The sequence below is a fragment of the Rhinoraja longicauda genome, chromosome 16 (genome assembly GCF_053455715.1).
Source record: "Rhinoraja longicauda isolate Sanriku21f chromosome 16, sRhiLon1.1, whole genome shotgun sequence".
Classification (NCBI taxonomy): domain Eukaryota; kingdom Metazoa; phylum Chordata; class Chondrichthyes; order Rajiformes; family Arhynchobatidae; genus Rhinoraja; species Rhinoraja longicauda.
This window is the reverse complement of record NC_135968.1, coordinates 48,357,561-48,368,726: the sequence shown is the minus strand read 5'-3', so window position 1 is coordinate 48,368,726 and position 11,166 is coordinate 48,357,561. Positions and strand designations below refer to the sequence as shown.

Genomic DNA, 11,166 nt, shown 5'->3' with positions numbered 1-11,166 from the left:
TATTGAAGTGTACTATCTTACTATTTCTTGCCTCATTAGCACGTGGCTTGGGTAGCAATTCTGAGATGACAACATAGATGGTGTAGACAGGATGGAAATGTCCAACACTGGGCGGCATGGCTATGAGGCGAGAGGGGGATCCTCGACAACCTGGAGGTCCTACATTTAACCTACTACCCAACTCCCAAAATTGCAGGACCTGATCTCCCTTCCTAAATATGTCATTGGCACCAATATGGACAAGGATCTCTGGAGACTTCCCTCTCAGAATATCCAGTTCTCTCCCAATCATCATTGACTCTAGCATCAGGGAGGCAACACACCATCCCAGAGTCTTGCCTGGAGACTGCTTCAGGTCAATGACAAAATAACCAAATGCAGCTTGTCTGGTCTGCTGACTATTTGTGAGATTGGGAGACAGACTTGCCTGACATGGAATTTGATGAATTTTATTCTCTTGCAGCAGCAGAATGAGAGATTTGTTGAAAGAGAAGCTCGATCAGCTTGCGTGTCACTTCACGTGGGGCCCACAGAAGGAGACCCTTGACTTGGACGATATGGTGTACCGATTAAAAGATGCCACAATCTTTGCAGATAAATATCAAGCCACATCCTACAACCAACTCGCTTTTGTAAACTGCCTGCAAGGCAACTGTGAGGAAGCTCTTCAAAACTTAAAAGAAGCTGACAGGATTATGAGGGGGAACCACAAAGATACATTTGAAAGAAACAGCATCATCACCTGTGGAAACTCTGCCTGGGTGCATTACCACATGGGACAACTGACCGAGGCCCAGTCCTACCTCGACAAGCTGGAGATGATCTGTAAACCACTCACTGATGGCCCTCGGTATACAGCAATGATACCTGAAGTGTATGGGGAGAAGGGATGGTCATTGTTGAGTTCTGCAGCTCCATACTATGAGGAGGCTATGGAATGTTTTGAGAAAGCTCTGGGGGAAGATCCCAATAACACAGAGTGGATCATGGGCAAAGCAACTGTTCTGTTTCGTCTGGAAGGATTGTCTGGAACGCCAGAGAGTCATGAATGGAGTAAGTCAGTGACGTATCTGCGACGTGTACTGGAGCTGGATCCAGATAATGCAATGGCCATGGTGCTGCTGGCCTTAAAATTGAAAGGACTCGGTAAAAAGGAAGAAGCAAAGACATTAGTTGAACAAGCATTGCAGAAGGCCAGTGAGGGTCCATATGTGCTTCGCTACGCGGCAAAATTTTACAAAGAAGAAGCAGTGGAGAAAGCAATCAATCTATTGAAGCAAGTGTTAGAATTAACTCCACACTCGTGCTTCTCACACCACCAAATTGGAATGTGTTATAGAATTAAACTGAACAAACTTGGTAATAGAAATCTTGGGCAGCAAGCTGAGTTGATCCGTCAATGTAAATATCATTTTTGGAAAGCCTCTGAGTGCCGTCCGAGGAGTTCTATTCGACCAAAGCTGGATTATGCAGATATTTGCATAAGAAATGAAGAGTATTCTGAGGCAGAGGAGATCTACAATGATCTGGTGAAATTGGAGGACATCCGTCCAGAAAACACACAGCAGATATGTTTAAAGGCTGGGTCATTTGAACTGTACCAGAAACGATCGGAATCAAGCGCCATCAGCCTATTTCTGAAAGGAGTGAAGATTGAATATGATTCAAGAGAACGGAGAATGTGTAAGGAAAAATTGGAGAAGTGGGCAGATAAAAAACTTTACTATGCTCCACGTGACAGCAAAGCTCTTGGTGTCAGAGGGTTAACATATCAGCTGGATGGGAACACGTCCAAAGCTATTGAATACTTTGAAAAGGCCTTGGAGATTGATCATGAGAATGAAGAATACCTGCGTGCTCTTTCAGAATTACACCTTTGAGAACCACAAGGCTGCCTATAATATGCACCAATGTCATCTAATCTGCAGATAGCTTTGGTGATGTGTGTATTTCACATTATATTCTGATAGCTTCTTCTTTGAATTAAGGCTTTACTTATGAGTGTGAAGTTTTCAAAAATGATCTTGCGCTTCATTTAAAGATTAAAAAAAATTATTCTACTTTAAAAAATAATAACAGCTCAAGCACATCAATCAAATGGAATTTGGTTGTATAAGTGTTGAATTTGAGTTTCAATAGACAATAGGTGCAGGAGGAGGCCATTCGGCCCTTCGAGCCAGCACCGCCATTCAATGTGATCATGGCTGATCATTCTCAATCTGTACCCCGTTCCTGCCTTCTCCCCATACCTCCTGACTCCGCTATCCTTAAGAGCTCTATCCAGCTCTCTCTTGAATGCATTCAGAGAATTGGCCTCCACTGCCTTCTGAGGCAGAAAATTCCACAGATTCACAACTCTCTGACTGAAAAAGTTTTTCCTCATCTCAGTTCTAAATGGCCTACCCCATATTCGTAAACTGTGGCACCTTGTTCTGGATTCCCCCAAATTTGGGAACTGTTTCCTGCCTCTAACGTGTCCAACCCCTTAATAATCTTATACTTTTCGATAAGATCTCTCATACTTCACAATTCCAGTGTATATAAGCCTAGTCGCTCCAGTCTTTCAACATATACCAGTCCCGCCATTCCGGTAATTAACCTGGTAAACCTACACTGCACGCCCTCAATAGCAAGAATATCCTTCCTCAAATTTGGAGACCAAAACTGCACACAGAACTCCAGGTGCGGTCTCACTAGGGCCCTGGAAAGATGGGAATTGGGAAATGGCAGCATGTGGAACCAGATGGAGACATATCATTGAGGCTTCTGGCAAGTTGCCACATCTGAGTCTTTCACCTTCATCATTTTACTCTTTATTTTTTCTTGTTTCTCAATGCACAATTATAACTTTGGAATGATTTCATTTTCAGGATCATTATAAGATGTCCTACATTGACATGTGTATTAATTAAAGCTTCAAATCAGAGATTGGCTCTGCCTTAACCAAATCAAAGGAACACAAACAACAGATCCCTAAAGTGTGCATCGTGCTGCTGGGAGTGATGGAGGAAAGGCTGGGGAGGGGGTCTGTTGGGGAGGGGAGGGGAGGGGACCAGGATCATTAATGGGATGTCAAGAGATGATATTATTGACAAAGGAAAGATTCAAGTTAACATTATCAGGCATAATAATTAATAATCAAGGACAATGTTGCTGCAAAAATCGAATCCATTTTGAAAATACCAACGGATTGATAATGGAACCAGAAATTGGAAGTGATTAATGGAAACATTAACCCTTTCATGTGGCCATCCCCAACAGTGGATATTGACAAATGGCATTCCTGTAATACTTTGTACTAAAATGACTATAACATGACTATAATATGTTATACTTAGTAACTTTGGCCAGAAACGTGGCGAGTCTTTGTGTACTTTGTGTATTGTATACAAAATAAAGAATTTCACTGTGCCCAAGTACATGTGACAATAGTGTATCATTTAATAGCCTGATGGCTGTAGGGAAGAAGCTGTTCCTGAACCTGGACACATCCACACTGGCATAGCCCCGATGTGGAGACCCTTGAGGACAGATGCTGCTTTCTTGCGGTGACACCTGACGTAGATGCTTTTGATGGTCAGGATGACTGTGCTCACGTTGGACTGGGCTGAACCACCACTTTGCAGCAGCCTCCATTCAGGTCCATGGGATTTGTTATACCAGGCCATGGTGCAACCAGTTAGGATACTTTCTACAATACAACTGTAGGTTTGTTTGGGTAACCTGTAACATGGTGAATCTCTTTCAACATCTAACAAGTGTATTTCAGTGTCGGAGCAGCAGTGGGAGATTTCAAAAGGTAGTTGTTCGATTGGCTAATTGAATGCCAATAAATTGGCTAATTGGGCAGTCAATACCCAGAAGACAAAGTATAGAAGAGTGACATTTAGTGAGCCGTATGCTCTGAGAGGGGCTGTGTGGAGGTGAAGTGCTGTGTTGAGGGTCAGTGTGAGGCTGTGTTTCAAGTGCTGTGGATTTAGCTCAAGGAGACTCAGTAAAGGCTGAGCAGAGGGTAACAGGAGGTAAAGTTAAATGGTCTGCTGTTCCTTGTGAGTAATTGTTGTGGTTTTTACTCTTGGTTTTAGAGCAGTAGAGATGGAAGGTGGAAAAATGACATGCTGCTCCTGCAGAATAGGGACCAGGGAAATTCTGGTATCCCTGATGACCACATGTGGGTGGTGTGGCCAGATGCAACACCTTACAGAGAGTATTAGGCACCTGGAGCTGTGGCTGGTTGACCTCAGGACCATCCAGAAGAACGCGAGCTTCATCGATGAAGCCATAGCAAGGTGGTCATGCCGAAGATAAAGCAAAAGATTAGATGGGTGGACAAAGAGTGCTGGAGACCCACTGGGCATTCCCCGTTGAAACAGGTACACACTTCTGCATACTGTTGGGGGAGATGACCGGTCAGGGGTGCTTAGCAGTAGCAGTGTGGTCTGTGGCACCAAGTCAGGCTCTGAGACACAGCAAGGAAGGGTAATGTCAGGCAGAGCCTTTGTGATAGGAAACATATTAGTTAGGGGGACAGAGAGGAGATTCTGTGGCAGCAATCGAAATTCCAGGATAGTGCATTGCCCCTACAACTCCCTGGTGAACTCATCCCTTCCCACCCGAACCATTCCCCTCTCCAGATAGGAGATGCAACACCTGTCCCTACACCTCCTCCCTCGACTCTGTCCAGGGACCCAGACAGTCCTTTCAGGTTAGGCAGAGGTTCACTTGCACCTCCTCCAACCTCATCGACTGTATCCTTTGTTCAAGGTGTGGACTCTTATACACCAGCTCTTATACACATCTCCTGTCAACGTTGTCCCTCTCAACCTAAAGCGATGTCCTCTATTATTTGATATTTCCATGCTGGGATAAAGGTTGTAACAGCGGATCCTATCTGTGATTCACATAACTTTATATACTTCTATCAGGTTTTGCTGCAACCTCCAGCATTCCAGAGAAAACAGTACAAGTCTGTACAACCGTACCTTGTAGCTAATCCCCACTAATCCATGCATCGTCTTAGCAAACCTGCTCTACACTCTTCCCAAAGCTTCCTCGTCCTTCCTGTACTGGGGCTACCAGACCTGCACACACTGCTCCAAATGCAGTGTGTAAAGCTGCATCATGATGTCCTGTACCTTATACTCAATGCCCCATATTTGGTATTAAGCAAAAATACTTTATGCCTTCTTCATCAATTTATCTACTCGTGTTGCCACTTTCAAGGAGTTATGCACTTGGACCCCAAGAGGATACACTGATATCCCCTCTGTACATCAATGCTCCTAAGGGTCAGGCAGTTAAATGTAGATTTTCTCCTTACATATGACCTCCCAAATTGCAACAGCCACACTTGCTCAGATTAAACTCCATCTGCTATTTCTACACTTGTATGTGTTGCTGATCTATACCCTGCTGTATACTCTGACAGCCTGTCTCACAGTCTGCTACCCCAGCAATCACCAATGTTCTCTGCAAACATACTAACCAACACATCCGCATTTACAACCAAGTCATTTATATACGCAGTATATCACAAACAGCAGAGATCCCAGCACAGATCCCTGTGGTACACAACATCTTGAGGGATGGCACAGTGGTAGAGCCTCACTGGTGAGCCCAGTCTGGTTGGCAGATGGGTGGACTACGACCAGAGATGGAAAGGAGACAAAAGCCTGTGAGAAAAGGGGAGAAGAGGCTTGAAACGTGAAGCCAGAGGTGGGGATAGAGATGGAAGAGTGGGGGGGGGGGGGGGAGAGTGAGGGGGAGGGGAAATGGGGGCAGGATAGTGGGTGACATGGGTGCACATCCAGGTGGGGTACAGGGAAGAGGTGGGGAGATGAAAGAGGGGGGTTGTTGATTAATTACCTAGAATTGAAGAATTCAATGTTCACCGGGTTAATTCCCGGGACGGCGGGACTGACACGCGATGAAACAAAGGGTCGACTGAGCTTGTATTCACTGGAATTTAGAAGGATGAGAGGGGATCTTATAGAGGTGTACAAATTCCTTGGGGATCGGATGGGCTGGATGCAGGCAACACGTACCCCGTGTTGGGGGAGTCCAGAACCAGGGGTCACGTGGTTTAAGAATAAGGGGACGGCCATTTAGGACTGGGATGAGGAGCGACTTTTCCCCCCGGAGAGTTGTGAATCTGTGGAATTCTCTGCCACAGAAGGCAGTGGAGGCCAATTCACTGGATGTTTTCAAGAGAGAGTTAGATTTGGCTCTCAGGGCTAACGGAATCGAGGGATACGGAGAGAATTCAGGCGTGGGTTACAGATTGTGGATGATCGGCTGTGAACACAATGAATGGTGGTGCTGCCTCGAGGGGCCAAGCGGCCTCCTCCTGCACCTATTTGCGATGTTTTGATGTTTCGATACCATTGGGTTGTAAGGTACCCAAGTGGATTGTGAGGTGCTGTTCCCCCAGTTTGCATGTGACCTCATACTGGCAAAGCAGGAGGCCAATAGCTGAAGGTGACTGGGCCTAGGATACTGTCCTGACAACCTCCTGCAGTGATGACCCAGGACTGCAAGGATTGACTTCCCAAAACCACAACAATGTTCCAGATCTCTAGGCTCCCTCTCCCCTGGCTCCCAGTCTGACAAAGGGTCCCAACCAAAAACGTCACCCATTCCTTCTCTCCAGAGATGCTGCCTGTCCCGCTGAGTTACTCCAGCATTTTGTGTCTTTCTTCAGTGTAAACCAGCATCTGCAGTTTTGTCTGTTCCACTCAAAATCTCCTCGAGGTATGCCTACTTTGAAGAAGCTCTCCCCCTCTGACCGGCGCGAGTCCTACAACACGCTCTCTCGCTGCATGGGATTTGTTATACCAGGCCATGGTGCAACCAGTTAGGATACTTTCTACAATACAACTGTAAGTTTGTTTGAGTAATCAGTAACCCACGCCTGAATTCTCTCTCGCTGCTCCCCCCCAGACTCCACATTTCCTGGATCAACATCGGCTCTGTTCTATCATTTTCTCATCTTACCCTTCCATATCTCTAGTCCCCTTCACCTCTGACTCTCAGTCTGAAGAATGTCACCTATTGCTTCTCTCCAGAGATGTCGCCTGTCCCGCTGAGTTACTCCAGCATTTTGTGTCTCTTCCTTTGTGTAAGGTATGGCTCCAATCACTGGAGCGATTCCTATTGATGTTTCCACTGACCTCAGTTTATCCAGGATATCTCGATGCAGATCTGGATGTGTTCTCATGATGTTCGTGATTGGGCAGCACGGTGGCACAGCGGTAGAGTTGCTGCCTTACAGCGAATGCAGCGCCGGAGACCCGGGTTCCATCCCGACTGCGGGTGCTGTCTGTACGGAGTTTGTACGTTCTCCCCGTGATCTGCATGGGTTTTCTCCGAGATCTTCAGTTTTCCCCCCACACTCCAAAGACGTACAGGTTTGTAGGTTGATTGGCTTGGTAAATGTAAAACATTGTCCCTAGTGTGTGTAGGATAGTGTTAGTGTGCGGGGATCGCTGGTCGGCGCGGACCCGGTGGGCCAAAAGGGCCTGTTTCCGTGCTGTAACTCTAAACTAAATTCAGATTTTTAATTGAATCTTAACAATCTCAAGTCACATTTTGCGTTCCATTGCCATCATAGCTGTCCTGTCTCCCTGCCATGTTTATTGTCTCACTTGATAAAAGTGAATCAGAGGACACCATGCTCTGTGATCCGTGATTGTACACTTTAAGACAGGTAAATCATTTCACAAAATTGCATCAATTGATTCAACCACCAGTAAATGCATCTGTGATTCTATGGCTCTCATTTTCGCCTCCCTGCTGACTGATCCATGCTAGAATTCCCTATGACTACTGATATCCACACCGGCCTGCCCTTATCTATCAGCTATGTATCAGCTTTCCACTGGGATTCCGTTCATTCGAGTTTCCTGTTTTATATTCATGGCATAAGATCACAAAGAAGCTGTGACTTTTATGCCTGATCAATCTTCAATAATCAATGTAAGTGGAATTTTACAAACGTTTAATTATATTTTTGAAGGCTCTTGAGCCCAATATCAGCAATGGTGAGGAACTTGGAGGACTTGATGCAAGATAAAAATTAGCAGTCACTGAAGATAACTGAAGATGAGAAACCGAGACGAGGAAAATCTTTTTCACCCTGAGAGTTGTGAATCTGTGGAATTCTCTGCCACAGAAGGCAGTGGAGGCCAATTCACTGGATGAATTTTTAAAGAGAGTTAGACAGAGCTCTAGGGACTAGCAGAATCAAGGGATATGGGGAGAAGACAGGCACGGGTTACTGATTGTGGATGATCAGCCATGATCACAATGAATGGTGGTGCTGGCTCGAAGGGCCGAATGCCTTTCTGCACCTATTTTCTATGTTTCTATGGCTTTATGGGGGAAAAAATGTCAACAAGCATTGGTACAAGTTATGTTCTGATGGAGTTCTTTGAATAAATAATAGTGTTGATTCATGAAGAAATCCAATGGAATTTGCCTGAGATAAATTTTCGAAAGTGCATATTACTAGAGTTCAAAATAGGAGATATATGGATAAAATTGTCAGACCTATTTTTTAATAGATTTTAATAGATATAAAGAATATATAGCAACACAATAGACAATATGTGCAGGAGTAGGCTAATCATTCTCAATCAGTACCCCGTTCCTGCCTTCTCCCCATACCCCTTGACTCCGCTATCCTTAAGAGCTCTATCTAGCTCTCTCTTGAATGCATTCAGAGAATTGGCCTCCACTGCCTTCTGAGGCAGAGAATTCCACAGATTCACAACTCTCTGACTGAAAAAGGTTTTTCCTCATCTCAGTTCTAAATGGCCTACCCCTTATTCTTAAACTGTGTCCCCTTGTTCTGGACTCCCCCAACATTGGAAACATGTTTCCTGCCTCTAACGTGTCCAACCCCTTAATAATCTTATATGTTTTGATAAGATCTCTTATTTGTTTTATGTGGGGGGTGGGGGAGGCGGTTGGGGGGGTCTTTTTTTCAATCTCTTACCTTGCCGGAGATGCGATTGTTTTCCATTCGTATCTCCGGTCGCTCTGTGGCTTAACATCGTGGAGCTGGCAGCCTTGCCTGGGACTGACTTTGAGCCCCACCGTGGGGGCATGGACTTACCATCTGAGCCTTTGATCCCTTGCCTGGGATCGACGCTCCAACCCTGGGATTTCACCATCGAGGGGCTCACAGTCTCGGGTAGAGATCGGTCAGGAGCTCCACGCTGCCACGAGGTTTGACTAGTCCCGACCCGGGGTAGATCGCCCGGCACGGGGGAGCTGAGATTCCCCCCCGATGCAGGAGCTTGATCACCCCGACGAGGAAGGCAGCCGCCGGCTATGGGAGACAAGATCGTCCCGTCAACGGGAGGTTAGAGGCCCCCGACCGCTGGAGGACAAAGAAGGCAGAGATTGAACTTTTTTTCGCCTTCCATCACAGTGAGGAATGTGGAGGAGTCACTGTGGTGGATGTTCATGTTAAAATGTATTTTGTGTGTCCTGTTGCTTTTTATTGTGATGACTGTACGGCAAATGAAATTCCTCATAGGTTGCAAAACATACTTGGCTAATAAAGTATGATTGTGATTGTGATTGTGATTGATTGTAATATAGCGACAGTGAAAAGAAGTAACAGTAATGACTGAAAGTAAACAGTTTTCCTCAAACTACACCATTTTTTTTAAAAAGGCCAAAAAAATGTAAACACAGAAACAATTTACACCAGCAAAAGTAGTGGGAGGGTAGACAAGACAAGAAAGTTGAAAATAGAATTCAAAACTCTCGTGAAGATCTAAAGCAAAAAAATTGCTGATGCTAATATCCTGAAATAAATCCAGGAAACCATGGGGATATTCACCAGGTCAGGCGGCATCCGTGGAGAGAAAAACAGAGCTAGTGTTTTTTGGTCAATAACCCTTTGTCAAAATGTGACTATGAAAGACATTGACATAGACATAGATATAGAAAATAGGTGCAGGAGGAGGCCATTTGGCCCTTCAAGCCAGCACCGCCATTCATTGTGATCATGGCTGATCATCCACAATCAGTAACCCGTGCCTGCCTTCTCCCCATATCCCTTGATTCCACTAGCCCCTAGAACTCCATCTAACTCTCTGTTGGGATATTGTTGGTCAGTGTGGGCAAGTTGGGCCAAAAGGCCTGTTTCCACACTGTATCACTCTATGAAGGGCCTGTTTCCACACTGTATCACTCTATGAAGGGCCTGTTTCCACACTGTATCACTCCATGACTCTATGCCTATTTATACTGAAACATTACACCTCCATGGTCTGGCATCTCTTCTCAGTGCTGGAGTAAGGCCTCATTAATGGCAACTGATGGAATTCTCCGTGTTAATACACATAGGCAACTGCCCGAAATTGCTGCCGGCTTCACACGGGTACCTTACACATCATTGCATCTGTAAACTCCAGGCCATTGTGTTTCAATTAACAATAGACAATAGGTGCAGGAGTAGGCCATTCGGCCCTTCGAGCCAACACCCCCATTCAATGTGATCATGGCTGATCATTCTCAATCAGTACCCCGTTCCTGCCTTCTCCCCATACCCCCTGACTCCGCTATCCTTAAGAGCTCTATCTAGCTCCCTCTTGAATGCTTTCAGAGAATTGGCCTCCACTGCCTTCTGAGGCAGTGAATTCCACAGATTTACAACTCTCTGACAGAAAACGTTTTTCCGCATCTCCGTTCTAAATGGCCTACCCCTTATTCTTAAACTGTGCCCCCTGGACCCATACACAAATAGAAACATTTCTTCCATCGAACGTGTCCAAAGACAGGCAGCTGGTTTTGTTACAAATACCTATGAGAGAGAAGCGAGTGTTACCCAACTTCTAAATCCATTGGGGTGGAACCCGCTCCAAGACAGACGTAAAGCCCACCGCTTGACCTGTTTATACAAAATGTTAAATGGTCAGCTCGACATAGATGACCACATCTACACCAAACCCAAACCTATCAGCAGTAGACGAAGGCATTCGATTCAATTGGAGATACCGGCTATCAAGATAGATGTGTGTAGCAATTCATTCTTCCCTCACACAATTAAAGCATGGAATAGTCTTCACCCTACTATAGTTACTCAACCAGACGCAACTACATTTAAGGCAGCTCTTCTTCTCCAAGAAGCCCTTCTTGCTTAAGTCCATACTC

At 45.4% G+C, this 11,166-nt stretch overlaps 1 pseudogene; it reads left to right on the top strand.

The window, feature by feature from the left end:
• Nucleotides 1-455: 455 nt before the first annotated feature.
• Nucleotides 456-2,024, top strand: LOC144600992 (antiviral innate immune response effector IFIT1 pseudogene; annotated as a pseudogene).
• The last annotated feature ends 9,142 nt before the right edge of the window (nt 2,025-11,166 follow it).